The sequence below is a fragment of the Nyctibius grandis genome, chromosome Z, assembly GCF_013368605.1.
Source record: "Nyctibius grandis isolate bNycGra1 chromosome Z, bNycGra1.pri, whole genome shotgun sequence".
In the NCBI taxonomy this organism is placed as follows: domain Eukaryota; kingdom Metazoa; phylum Chordata; class Aves; order Nyctibiiformes; family Nyctibiidae; genus Nyctibius; species Nyctibius grandis.
The window spans coordinates 1,740,015-1,755,226 of record NC_090695.1 but is presented as its reverse complement, the minus strand read 5'-3'; the positions used below and the strand labels follow the sequence as shown (position 1 = coordinate 1,755,226).

At 39.6% G+C, this 15,212-nt stretch overlaps 1 pseudogene; it reads left to right on the top strand.

The window, feature by feature from the left end:
* The first annotated feature begins 862 nt into the window (after nucleotides 1–862).
* LOC137675839 (elongation factor 2-like) lies at nucleotides 863–15,060 on the top strand (annotated as a pseudogene).
* Nucleotides 15,061–15,212: the final 152 nt, after the last annotated feature.

Below are 15,212 nucleotides of genomic sequence, written 5' to 3'. Positions count from 1 at the left end.
CGTCCCTATGAAGCACTTCATGCATTAAATGGATTTGCAAGAATAACCATGTTAACTGCACTCCTGTGACTCTCATTACAGAATGAGACACGCCAAGATTGGTAAGATCTCATCTTCCTTTGCTAAGCTGTCATGTGTTTAATAGATAATTACTAGGGCTTCTGAAGGTCAAGAGGGTCTTTTCTGCAAATTGAACAAGGGAAATTGTTCTTAGCAAGAGGTAGAAGGGTTAGGGACATAAGAAAAATTTCTTTCTTGGATATCGTGTGTGAGAGGGGCTCTAAAATTTTTGCACTTGGCTAATTCAAGTCTTTAAAGAGGTTTTCAGCTGAGTTGGACCACCAGTTTCTAGAGCTGGTATATTGGCTAAAAAAGGAGAAGACCCAGTGTCTTCTGGAAACCCAGGAGGAGTGGCTCACACCTGAAAAGCCCTGGGAGATGAAGAGCGGGTGTGGGAGGAAGACTTGGGTAAGGGAAGGGCAGTGGCTGGAGGAGAGGAGAAGGATGTGTGCGGAAGCTCTGATGAGAGCTGCAGCTTGCAGTTGGGTGCACTAACCCTCCTGTAACATTAGGTAGGAATGAGCTGTTCTGTCTCCGCAGGTGGATTCTTCATTTTTGTGGAAGTTGACATCTTGTGATATGAAATCTGAGCTGTGTTTTAAGTTATGCCTCCACTCACAAACACATGCCAAAAATGTGAACAACTATTTGTAATACTAAGCTTAAAAGTATGAACAACTTCATTTCTTCTTTAGATTGTGAATTTAATAACAAATAGTAAAAGTTTAAAATTTCACATAGACATTTGTATACTTTAAAAGGAAGCAATAGCTGATTTTCTTTTGTTTCTTTCTCCCCCATCTGGGTGAATTTCACAGTAGACCAGATCCAAGCAATCATGGAAAAGAAGTCCAGTATTAGGAATATACTTGTGTTGGCTCATGTCGATCATGACAAACCAACCTTGACAGACTCCTTGGCGTGTAAAGCGGACATCATTGCTTCAGCCAGAGCCAGAGAAACATAATTCAGAGACACACACAAAGATGAGCAAGAAAGACGTATCACTATCAAGCCTATGTAAGAATTTATTTGTATCTTTTTTTTTTCTTTCTTTTTAATCTGAAGAGAGAAAAATGGTCTGCTCAAAGACTTGCATCTTGCCAGATCTTTCTTAAGCTGACATGTGAATCAAGCTGTGCATTACAGAGCAGAAGTTCACAGTCCTCAGAGTGCAATCCGGGCAATATACGAGCAGAGCCATTCTTACTTGCTTCTCACTATGGAGAAAGATGCTTTCAGAAAGATTCTTACTAGTAACCTTTGTTTTTACTGGATTGCTTACAGACTAATACCCTGTTCATGCAAGCCAGTGTGGTGGTCTCTGTCTCATTAGTATTACCTCTCTCTTTGATGTCTGCAACTGCAAAGTTAACAAGTTCTGAAGTGATTTGGAGCATGACTCTACAGGTGTTGGACAGTGGTATTATGCCGTGACCGCTACCTTGAGATGTTGATTTTGAATAAGAATAAAAATTAATTACACACAAAGCAGAATTTTAGATCTTGAGAACTTTATAAATTGATATAATGAAGTCTTCTTGTGGTTTTTCCTTTAAGTACAGCAAGAAATATTGGCACTGTAACAGAGCAGGTATAAGTGCCTGACCAACGCAAGTTTTAAAATCAGTAAATATTAAAAATTATTACATTATTAAAATGAATTGTCTCCTCTTACAGGGCAATTTCTGTGTGTTGTGAACTCTCAGACAACAGCTTGGCCTTCATCAAACAGTGTAGGGATGGTTCAAGTTTTCTTATTAACTTAATTGACTCCCCTGGACATGTTGATTTCTCCTCTGACGTTACAGCAGCTCTCCGGGTCACTGATGATGCCCTTGTTGTGGTTGACTATGTTTCAGGTAAGCATGCTCTTCTAATTAGAAAGACTTCAGTGTATTTTATTTTCTTCCTCTTAATGAAAAAAAATCACGTGTAATGGAAAAAGCTTCTTTCTCTGGAAGTTTAACTTCTAATGGTATGAATTCTGATTTGCAGTCTTAGTCCATGGCCTTTCCTGTATCTTTGAGGATTCTGTCCACTTTGGTTCCAGCTTATGGGTTGAATGTAGAGTAACTGAGGAAATAAAATCAATCATAGAATCACTGAACGTTAGGGGTTGGAAGGGACCTCTGGAGATCATCGAGTCCAACCCCCCTGCCAGAGCAGGACCAGTCTAGGGCAGGTTACACAGGAATGCATACAGACTTTACTGAATCTTCCAATAAAATCCTAGGGAGTGGAGCTGCCTGTCGTTCTTCTCCTCCTTCGGTTAGAAAATGGAGTGATACATCCAACTGAGTAATGACAGTTTCAGGGAGCACTGAGACTACCACCAATTTCCCAGTTTGAATTTCCCCATCACTGCTGTACGAAGTAGATTAGAGATCTTGCCCATATGTATAATGCATGTTTTAATTGTGCTTATATTTTTTAAGGGGTTTGTGTACAGACAGAGACTGTATCAAACCGGTACTGATGATGAACAGAGTGGATCGTGCTTTGCTGGAATTGCAGCTGAAGCCTGAGGAACTCTACCAGACATTTCAGCATATTGTGGAAAATGTCAATGTCATCATTTCCACCTACAGAGAGGATGAAACTGGACCAATGGGTAATATTACGGTAAAGAAAACTCTCAAACTTTGCTGTGGTTGAAACCTTTATTTTGGAGAATACCAGCCTTGATGTGAAACAATTGCTTACATTTATGGCAGTTCAGATCTCTGGCCAACCTGAAGGAGCCATTCTTCAGTCCCCTTCCACCTCCACTATTTCATAATTTTTCTTTTGGGGATATTATTTCAGACCAACGAACTGGGGAGTGAAAGCAACTAGGAGAGAGGAGAGAATTCACAAAGCAAATAATTCTCTAGTGATACTTTCTCACTAACAAAATGTGTAACCTCAAGCCAGTTGCTCTGTGTCGTTCAAACATCCAATGTCAGATGTTTGCCCGGCGTAAACTGCTGAAGGGAAGCTATGGTTGGAAATTTAAGGCAAAGGAGCAGAAGCCAGAAGATTAGCTTTCTGTGCCTGGCTTTGCTGCTTATGTCACTTACACGACAAGAAACATGGCCTTTCTGCTGTTCCTGACTGACAGGATATTTAATTTGCTCTTTTCTGATCTGAAGATGTAGGTCTCATTCTACCAGTAATCATATCATAATATGCTGGATATCTCTGGAAGGATGGTTTGAAACTAGAAAGACAAATAGTATTTCCTATATTGCAGCTGAGAATTGTAAAATAAAAAAACAAAAGTCAACTGAGAGTCTTCCCTGGTGGTCCAGCTGTTACAGTAAGGAATCATCAGTATCAGGCTACTTCAGATATTGTTTTTTCTACCAAATAGCTACAAGACAGACCTTCTCACCAAAGTTTCCAGACCTGGTTCCCTTTGTTTAAATGTGATCGTCCTATACTAGCTTGTTTTATAGCTAAAATTGACTGCAGCATAATCTGGTTACCAAAACAAAGGACTCTCGGCTAGGATTGTGTTCTGATTCTTATATTCCATGAATCTCAGCCATTCTTAAGTCAGACGAGTTTTATCTGTGTGGCAGAAATAAGCCACTTGTATTTTAATTTCCAGAGAAACTCCAGTAACAATTCAGTTAATATCTTTACAAAGTCATAATCCTCCAAATCCTACTTAGCACTTTACAAACCTATTTCTCAAGTTTTTATTTTAGCCTTTGTTATAGATATTTCTGCTGCATGGGACAAAGTAAGGTTCTTGCTTCAAAATAATATTCAACAGACCCATTTTAGGGGAAATATTTCCTTGTTCTGTGTTTCAGAAAATATTTGGCATCTTTACTGATCCTACCTGTCGTTGAAAGCAATTCATTTCAAATCAGTGTTTTGTGAAATGCATTCACTTTTTTCCCCCTTTTAGAGATCGATGCAGTTATCAGTACTGTTGGGTTTGGTTCTGGTCTGCATGGCTGGGCATTTACTCTGAAGCAGTTTGCTGAGATGTATGTAACCAAATTTGCAGCCAAAGGTGAAAAAGCACAACTCCCTCCAGTTGAGCTTTCAAAGAAAGTGGAAGATGTGATGAAAAAACTCTGGGGTGATAAGTAAGTAACACAGTACACATGGAAGGAATGTAGATACATGCTTAGATACCACCGTGATGCTCTAAGGATATCAGTGATGCATCCCAGTGCATGTTGAGTTTGTGCTTCTGTAAAACTAGGCTTTCATGGGCAGCTTAGAAAGCTAGTTAGAGACATGAGTTTGTAACTCATACAACAAAAATATCTGTTTATCCAAGAGAGGCAATTGCTTGTAATGCAGATATGCTGCATGTGTCTTCTGTGGTGAGTTCTAATAACCTGCGCCATAAGAGCAGAGAGAGAAGATTCACTCTCAGAACTTCAGAACATAAATGCTTTTATTGAACTGCATAGGTAAAATTAATGCACAACACAAGATTATGGACCAAATCCAATCTTTTGATACCCATAAGTATTTCTGTGAATTTAATGAACCTTAAATTATATATCATAAACGATGGGGTTAATTTCCTATTAGATGTGTACACAACTTGCTGTTAACTGAATGCTTTATACTTGTGTGAGAACTCAATATATTTGCTTGTCTTCTGATGCTTTATAATAAATTAACCTACCTGGACTCATTTAGCTCATAGGGTACTCCAAGATTTATCTTGTATGGTATTATTTAAATGATTTTAGCAAAGCTTCAAAAGACAATTGTAGATAACAAGGTGGAGTAAGAGAATTCTTGGCAACAGATTTTCTTACAGTGCCTAGTTTCTTGTAAAAGCCTAAAAATGCATGTTGAAGTCAGTGTTTTTAAGTATAGTAAAAAAACTTAACAAACTTAAAAAAAAAACTAAACAAAAATCCATCCTTTACCTCCCCAAACATCTAACAGTTATTGCTACATTCAAATAAGGATTAGCTACTCTTCTGCTATTTTAATCTCTGCTTAAATGTGAAACTTGACAAAGTTTTCTTTTAAAAATAACTAAGCAGAAATTTGCAGGAAAAGTGGCTACTCCTGAAGTTCAAGCTGGATGAGTAAAAATAAACATAATCTTTAGATATTTTGATCCAGCAGCTGGAAAATTCAGCAAATCAGCCACTAGCCCAGGTGAAAGGAAGTTGCCAACGATATTTTGGCAGCTAGTTCTGGATCCTGTCTTTAAGGTAAAGCAGTATTTTGTCTTGATTTGATAGCAGGAATGTAAGAGGAGGCTTTTTTTTTAGTTTAGCAGGTTAGCTCTTAGGAAAGCCATCCCTCTTATAAAGTAGGTCCATACTTGCTGTTGAGACTAGAAAAATTCTGCAGTATAAGAACAATGTGCAAAAGATGGGACAGAAGTAGAAGGCAGCAAATCTGAATGGTCTGTTCCCTGAAATAACATGCTCTGCATATCGTTAGATTAAAGATTTGTGTGTCTTGTGTGTGAATCTCTTCTGATAGGAGTTTGGAATATATTTTGGAATGAGAAACATCTGATATAATTTGTGAACCTTGAGCTGTATGATCTGTGCAAATAGTTTCTCAAACAAAAGCCCAGAACAGAGAAACAAGAGGGTTATCAGACATACAACATGCTTAAGAAATGGTAAGCAAAACCTGTCTCTGTTATGTTACTCCAGTCGCTATAAACTTGTTTCAGATCTTTGATGCCGTTATGAATTTTGAGAAGGAAGAGGCAGACAAGCTGGTAGAGAAACTTGCTATCACGCTAGACATCGAAGATTTAAATAAAGAGGGGAAACCCCTTCTTAAGGTAACTTGGCCTTTCTACTTTGTTATACTTGCCAGCACGGTAGCATTTCCTACACTTGAGCTGTGTCATGAGAACAGTCTTTTAGGTCTTTCTAAAATCCACAGAAACTTACCTTAATTGTCTTTTTATGAGCTGGTCAGTTAATTTATGCGTCAGGAATGTCATGATTTGAAATAAAATGCTTGGTAATGTATTGCACTGAATTTGCTAGAGAGGTAACAGGACTTAAGTGTGTTGCAACCTACAAAAGATACACCTGTTTTGATTTAAGAAAAGGGAGAAAATTTTTATTTCATACATTAGGAAAACCACCAATACATTCTTCTGAAGGTGTAAATGCAATGTGAATACCAAGGGTATGACCATGCATGTCTGCTGTGGCTGTGTAGTCAGAAACATGGTTTCTGTCTGGCTCTCAGAAATTCCTGTATATACAAGAACACTGCTGAATGCCAGTAAACCTTCTGAAGAGTCATATCTGAAAGCAAGTGATCAGTTTCTGTGGAGCACTGAATGTTAAGAGCAGAGACTTTGAAGAAACTACCTAGTTCCTGTGCTAACTTGTGTTCCTCTCAGGTATGTTAAAACCCACATGAAAACTGGGCCCAGGGGATACATGTGGAAACTTCTTGAAATAATTACTGGAGAAGGGAAATCCAACCACATCACTGTGGCAAATGGTCAGAGATTTAACAAAACATTTGATTTTATTTTTATCTTCCATGTATGGAAAACACAGCCATAAAATATGAGTATTCGTGGACCTTTTTTCTTCTGCAATTGTAATCTGTGGTCAGCAGAGAAGGAGGACATTGGTGTTTTATTTCAGGAACTTAATATAATCCAAGAAGCCTAACCTTTTTGTTGAAATGTAAGTCACTAGCCCAGGGGAAAAATGAATGTAAGGAGTGCTGGTTTTCAGTAATTCAAACATACAGTTATGTTCAAATTGCTTGTTCTTGATAAGTATTTCACTCATAGCTTTTAACAAGATTTAAGTAGTCATAGGAAAATTTTAAATGGCTGTTGTGACTTTTTACACTGCACCTCTAGGTGTAGCCTTCTCCATGCTATCCAAAGGGTTTATTTGGGGGTCAGTTATTATTTTTGTTGAAACAAGTTTTAATTACAATGTGAATTTTGGGTCCCTAGGCCGTGATGTGATGCTGGCTGCCTGCTGGAGATGCCTTGCTTCAGGTGATCACCATTCACCTACCTTCCCCTGTAACATCACAAAAATACCACTGTGAACTCTTCTGTGAGGGGCCACATGATGATGAAGCTGCTATGGGTAAAAAAAAAATTTCCCAGCTTGCCAAGGATGGTCAAAAATACAGCACCCCTAGTGCACAGATGAGTAAAACTGCCTAAAATGGATTTGTATTAAGTTTCTATATTATAATTACTAATCTGGGGACTCTATTGAGTAGGGTATTACAAAAAGTAAGAAAGCAAAGGAAAAGCTTTGGGGTACTACACATAAAACTTGCTTTATGTCCTTATATGCTGGATGCTGATGTGTGTGAAACCACATTGTATTTATTTTAGGTTCAGAGAATGTGTGGTTGAGATGAGCAGGAATATGGTATATACCAGCCTTTGGATATACTGTAAGAGATGGATGGAGCAGCAAGTTCATTACCCTCATTGTCTCTGCAGCTTTGATTATGGTCACCTACTGAATCCTGTGATTTCTCCTCAGTCACGGTGAGAATCATAAGATACTTTACTTGCAAACACTTCTAACGTGTCCCGTGGTATGTTTTTACTGTTCTCTGATTGACTCTCAACCTTAAAGGTGGAGGGCGAAAATCTGGTAAAAACTGGACCCATCTCCCAGTTGTCTGAAGGTGTGGCTGAGATCATGACTAGATAAAGAGCAAATAGCTGAATCTGAATCTGATACAGGGCTGTTGGTGTGACATTGATAGGAAGGGTTAAGTTTTGAAGAATGCATCTGTAATATGATCACCAACTTGAGGATTTTCAAGAGGATCTCCAATTTTTGGATTTGTGTGGATTTGTCACTTCCCCTCAGAAACCCACAAATGTTTAAATAAATAAATCATATTTGAAGTAATTTTCAAGTCCAGTATTAGCAGCAGATAAGCTTATCTCTGATGGCAGGTGTTTAATGCTCTAACTGTTAACGCTTTCTTGCAAAACCAAACAGGACTTCTGGTTAGAGGTCCTGCTTCTGACCGTATCATCCATATGATCACTGAGGACGTGAACTTCTAGCACTGTATTTTGTCTGCTGGATTCTAATGGATTACAGAGGATCTTTAAATCCCCCTATTCAAAACTTTCCCTGGGACTAGGTCATATTAGTGGAGATTTAGTGATATTGTGGAACGTGCTACCAGAAGAGGGAATGTGGGCAAGCGGAGAATAAGTACTAACAGAGGTCTCAGTATGGAAAGAAACAACAGTGGTGATGATTCATTACTTTACCAAAGAATTCTTGATAGCTACCATAGCTATAGTTTATCTGTCCACACACATTTGTCTTTTACTAACTGAAAAGGAGAGGAATTCTTAATAAGGTTCATATGTAAGAATCATATCAATCTAGTTCTATGTTTTGAAGTCTCGCAGAAAATGATACATATTTTATTGCAGGTGTCAAAAACCATGATCCCAAAGGCCCTCTGATGATGTATATTTCTAAAATGGTCCCCACATCTGATAAGGGGCGTTTCTGTGCCTGTGGGCGAGTCTTCTCTGGTATTGTTTCTACTGGACAGAAAGTTTGAATCATGGGACCAAACTATACACCTGGCAAGAAAGAAGACCTTTACCTAAAACCCATTCAAAGGTAGATGGAAATAGTATATTTCTTTTGAATAGCAATGCATGCAAAAACAAATGCTTGCTTTTAGTTTTTGGAATCCTAATGAAATGAAGATTGTATTTCTTTATAAGAGTCTTCTTTTCCTGTTCAATAAAATCAGTAATCCAGAGGGATTATAGGCAATTCTCCTTTGTGTGAAAAGCCTTAGCTGTTTGGATATACTGGGGATAAAACAAGTATTCAAGGATTGTTGCTCATCCTCTGTCTTTGTGGAACCATTTTGATGAGGGGGTCATTATGTTGAGCCCATTGAGGATGTACCTTGTGGCAACATCGTTGGTCTAGTTGGTGTTGACCAGTTTTGGTGAAGATGGCTACCATTACCACCTTTGAACATGCCCACAACATGAGAGTGATGAAATTTAGTGTTAATCCTGTTGTACATGATGCCGTTGAAGCAAAAAACCCTGCTGATCTACCAAAACTAGATGAAGGTCTAAAGCATCCGGCCAAGTCTAATCCTATGGTTCAGGAAAGTGTTAGCTGTAGGTTTTAGCTTTAGAGCTACTGGTTTGCAGTGCAACACTCAAAGCATTCGGCTGTATTCACAGAGAGCTCTTTATGTGATCTAATGGCATGGCTGCAGGCTCGAAACTGTTTTCAGTTGTGATTGTATGAGCTAACACAAGATAAATAGGGATAAGTTAGGTCAGCGTTTGACTAGGAAGATCCTGAGGAAAAACACAAACTCTGCAGCAATTAGCATTGGCTTTTTGAGCAGTACTTTTCCTTACACTTTTTTTAATGCTCAAATACCTCAGTAGGACAGGAACTATGATTAATGTGAGAGTACCCCGTTCTGTCAGTGAGGAGATTCATTCTGGAACACTCCTGGAAACAATATAGAGATGGTAATTGGTTAAATTTTTGAATACTTGGTGTTGAGCAGTTTTGGGATCTGACATTTTTCTGATTTAGTCTGTGTGTGTTTCTTTTAATACTAATAAATGTTTAAAACGCTTACTCCCTACTATTTCCTCTTCTAGTGTATTATTGAAGAGTCTGGTGAACACATCATTGCTAGAGCAGGGGAGCTGCATCTAGAAATTTGCCTTAAAGATCTGGAAGAAGATCATGCTTGTATTCCATTTTTTGTCTGTGAGTATTTTAATGTTTGTTCCAAGTGTGAGTTCTCAAGTGCTAGAGGAGCATTTGAGTCTTTCCTAGAAGGACTTTGCTGTGTGTATGGTGTACACGGCCTTGGTCCAAATATAACTGTTCAGCACCAGCATGAGTGACTTAAATCAGGCCAGAATCCTGTCAAGTGAAGGTTCATCTCTCAAACTCTTGAGTAGTATCACACCTTTGTTTTTCCCCTTTTAATACTGCAGGCTGTCTTATGTGAGGAGAACATGAGAGGTGTTTGTTTTGATATCCATGATGTCCACTCTGCACACTGATACTATTCACTGTGGTGGTGGGCAAACTGTTCTTACTGGGAGGAGGGTTCTGTATGCCTCTAATCTTACAGCACAACCCGTGCTTACAGAGCTTGTCTATCTGGTAGAAATACAGGTATGCAACAGGGTATTATAGATGAGATCGTCATAGAATTATTTTGGTTGGAAAAAACCCTTAAGATAATCAAGCCCAACCGTTAACCCAGCACTGCCAAGCCCACCACTAAACCATGTCCCTCAGCACCACATCTACACAGCTTTTAAATCCCTCCAGGGATGGGGACTCCACCACTGCCCTGGGCAGCCTGTTCCAATGCTTGACAACCCCTTTAGTGAAGAAATTGTTCCTGATCTCCAATCTCAACCTCCCCTGGCACAACTTGAGGCCGTTTCCTCTCATCCTATCACTTGTTACCTGGGAGAAGAGACCGACCCCCACCTCACTACACCCTCCTTTCAGGTAGTTGTAGAGAGCGAGAAGGTCTCCCCTCAGCCTCCTTTTCTCCACACCAGGACCACACCAGGTCCCTCAGCCGCTCCTCATCACACTTGTGCTCCAGACCCTTCACCACCTTCGTTGCCCTTCTCTGGACTCACTCCAGCACCTCAAGGTCTTTGTTGTAGTGAGGGGCCCAAAATATATAATTGTGTTTCTGCGTTCTCTTCCAAGAAACCATGATAGCTCTGTTCTGTGTCCTTTAGATTGGTGATGCAAAGACTTTGAGAAGAGGTTTTCCATTCCAAAGTTAGAAAGAGGTTGAACAGAAACAGCAAAATCTAGGTGGGGAGGTGAATTATGCTGTTCTTTATGAATTGCCAGTACCTTTGGGAAAGTTATTATTTGGGGGTTTTTTCCCCCCTCCTTTCTTTCTGTCACTGTAAACACTCAGGAGAATGAACAATGGGTATCCTAAACAACCAGAAAGAGCAGCAAGGATTTTTAATGTTTTTTAAAAAGCTTTTTTTGAGCTGTTTAAACATTAACTTCTGTCCCTTGATGAACTGGCTTTTCTTGGTAAATGAAATTCTTCCATGAAAGAGCCTGGAACATATATCCCATGCTAAAAGTATTTATTTATCACCAAGTATAGATATTCACATATTAAATTGTCTTAACTGTCTGAAAAGCAATTGGAAGATTTAAAACCTGCTTTAAAAATTAATACCACACTACGGTGCTGGGTGGTGGGCAGGAAATCTGCCACCTCAGTTGCTTAAAAAATGTCTTAGCCATGAGGGCTGAAGAAGATGAGTGTAAGTAAGGACAAAACAGAAAAACAGAGAATTTTTTCACCTCAGTGACTTGTGAGACCTATGGTGACAAAGCAGGGGAGTTTTGCAACCTTAGTGGTATGTTTCTAACCAAATGTGGTTTTTTTTTTTTAAGTAGAGTTTTTATCAGAGTGCTTGTCAGCCATGTTGGAAGGTCTAAGATAAGGTACAGCGACATCCTGTTTGTATAAAATTCGCATCCTGTAGTAAATGCATTTAGTACAAAAGCACTAGAGGACTCTGCTTGCTTGTGCCCAGAGATTGTTGAAGGTAATTCACTGAGCATATGCACTTTTGCCTCGCTTTTTGTCTGTAAACTACAACCCGGTACAGTCAGTATATAAAGTAATTGGAAACTTCACAGTCGTGTGAGGCAGAGAAGGCAGCCAGAGTTTCTGAAAGATGTTTCGGAAGTGAGAGTGAAGCCACTTGTTACACTTAAGGAAAATTTCTCTTGAATGAGGCACCATCATGAGAAGAACATCAAGAGAGCTGTTTAGAGGGGTTGTCTAATGCTGCCTGGTTGTGTTTTAATAACTGATGATCTCCTCCTTTTATGTAACTTGATAGAATTTTTTTTTATAGTGCCCAGAACAGGTGGTCGGTGGGATCTATGGTGTGCTGAACAGGAAATGGGGACACATTTTTGAAGAATCCCAAGTGGCAGGAAGTCCAATGTTTGTGGTCAAGGCATTATCTATCTGTAAATGAGTCATTTGGTAAGATGATGCTTCTTTTGTTACCCCCATGCAATTAAAGAAAGACCTCTGCAGGATGATAGAGACTTAAGAATTCACATTTTATTAGCTCCAAGCTTCTGCCTGTTGTCCTTTCACATCTTCAGTTCAGAACAAATAGTTTACTCATCCTTTTTTCCTGGCAGCCTACTCCATTGGGCTTTCGTGCCAGCAGAAGGTGCCAAAAAAGATCATAGAATCCCAGAATCGTTTTGGTTGGAAAGGACCTTTAAGAACATCGAGTCCAACTGTTAGCCTAGTACTGCCAAGCCCACCTCTAAACCATGTTCCTAAGATGTGTGGCACCTTCTGCACATTAAGACTTTTCAGTATACACCAGATTTGGTTTCCATCATTTTCCATCAAGGTCTTCCTCTGAAGCAAGCCTGGAAGAAAGAATTGGTCTTCAGTGGCAACAGGCTAGAAAATTTGGTACCAATTTGAATCTTTAAAAGGAAGACAGAGTGCCTGCCCTGGGTAGCTTAAGTGGCATTACACCCTCTTGCCAATCTTAAGACTTTCTTTAAAATAATAATCTGATCCTTCTTATTCTGCCCCCGATACTTCAACTTGTCAGCGTGCTACAGAGCCCTCCCTCTGGTATTGCGGTTTGTGTGTCCCATTTCCCCCCTTCCCATTTAAAAATGCATTTCAAGAGCATCCTGTGACAGATTACCAGTTTCATGGAGTGCACTTGAAACTCCTCACACAGTAAAACAGTAAGAAATGTCATGTTTTATTTTGGATGGGGCTTCTTTGCCAAAGTGCGTTAGTGTGGTAACTGCTAAAATAATCAGTGATGGAACAAGAGCTGCCTGACTTTCAAAGTCTAAACTGGCAATTTAACTTCTTAAAAGAACAATTTACACATGTATTTGTGTGGTTGGGTTTTGAGTATTTTGGGTTATTTTCTTTCCCCTTCTCCAAATTTCCACAGAGCTTAACTCAATTTCTTAAAGAGACTCATTTTCCAAACATGGAAAAACAAAAAGAAGCGTAAGCTTATATTACACTGTGCTGTCAGTATCAACTTACACAGCACTGTAACATCTGTATTCTGCAAAACTCCCTCCCTGGTTCCTTGCCAAAGCTGCCATTGAATCTTACTAAAACAACAATCTAAAGATGCGATGAAATAAAATTCATAAAATTAGTGGTTAGAAGTGGTTCTATGGTAGCAGAAGTCTCAGTTCGCAGGCAGCAGCTCTTCACGGGACTGAATGCTTAGGAGAAGGGGATGACACTGTTATGAAGACAAGTAAATGGCAAAGGAAACACCTCTGTATCTTCAGGTACATGTAAAGTTCCTGTACTGTCAGACTAAACACGGAGTTAGCCCAGCATCTTGTTCACGACAGCAGCTGAAAGCGAATGCTTAGGGAAGAGAAAGAACAGGGCAAGCTGGTGTAACCGTTCCCCAGCTGCTTTTTTATAACCACTTTCAGAAGCTTCCTGGGCCAGTAGTTTCTAGATCAATTTAGTAACCCTCCATGGATTTCTTTATGAAGTTACTCAGTCTCCCCCTCTGTCAGCATCCACAGCACTGCCAAGGACTTCCACAGATCTAGGCGCATGAAGAGCCACCTCCTTTTGTGCCTCTTGAACCTGTGAGCTTCAGCTGACACTTCCTTTGTATCAGCAACGAGCGTGAGCTCGTCTTGATCTTTACCCACTGTGTCCCTGTTGCTTAATTTTTAGCCCTCTATGTCCTTCCTACTACATTGCTGCTCTTTCCACGCCGAAGAGTCCTACCTTGTGCAGCGTGTTTCTTTGCATGGAAGCCAGTTCAGGGCTTTGATCATCTGTGTTCCCCTTCTCTGAACCTTTTCTGCGGTAACTGCTTTTATAATAAAGGAACCACAACTCCACAACTTTATAATAAAGGCGCAGGCTTTCACTAGAAGTAATGTTTTGTTTTCTGTGCCTTTCCTAATGGCTGCTAGCTCTTGATTTCTCATTTTGACTGCTCCTGAACACTGAACTAACACTTTTGTACTATTTACCATAACCCTAAGATCGCAAACTGAGTGGTAGTGATCGGTTCAGGTCCTGTTACATACAAAACACGATTTTCCCCATACACTTTTCTATCTAAATTGAATTTTGTTTGCCTTTGTACTGCTAATTTACTTGGTCACACCAGATCTTTCTGCAGTTCTTTGGAGCTGGCCTCATTTTTACCCACTTGAAAGAATTACCTGCGAAGTAGCAGTTTCCTAACTGTACCGTATCCAGGTTTTGGAAGAATGGTTTTGGGGTTTTGTCTATGCAGAAATTCACAATAAACCAGTTTTATTTTTGCCTGTAGCTGGCTCATCCCTCTTTAATTTTTATTTTTTCCTTCCCACTAGGTTTTACCGCCGACTTGAGATCCAACACTGGTGGTCAGGCTTTTCCACAGCGTCTCTTTGCTCACTGGCAGATTTTGCCTGGAGAGCCTTATGATGCAAATTCTCATCCTTGGCAAGTTGTGGCTGAAACACGTAAACACAAAGTCTTGGAGGAGGGTATTCCACTGCTGGAGAACTTCCTAAAGTTACAGGTAAGCTTTCTAGCATCCAGCACCTACATTTAAAGACAGATACAGAAAGTCCCAACTGATTTTGGAAATGTCTGAAATGTTGCTGGACGGGTGCAGAACCTCCTGGGACTGGTACTATATTGTGGGGCAGCAAAGTCCTGCCTACATGGCTCATGATTGTTTCAGCCAGCTTTATCTGACCTGGAAGTATGAAAATTAAAAACCAGGATTCAGGTGTATAGGTATAGCCTGTCTGTAATTAGTATGTTAGCAGCTAGTTCCCTTTCAGAAAACGCAGAAAAAGATGTAGCAAATGGATGGGTGGGGGAAAAAAAAAAAACAAACAAAAAAACTAGCTCTTTGCAGCATGGCTATTGTTTCTGCAGTAGAGGGACTTTTGTATTAGTCTCATATGCTTTCCTTTCTTTCTGCAGTTGGTTTGAAGGTATCTTAGTCCACTCAAAGCAGTAACAAGATACTTCCAGAGTGGAAACAAAGAGGTAAAAAATCATTTAACATTTTCTTCAAGATTTTTCTCATAATATAGAATGGTTTGGGTTGGAAGGGACCTTAAAGATCATCTAGTTCCAATCCC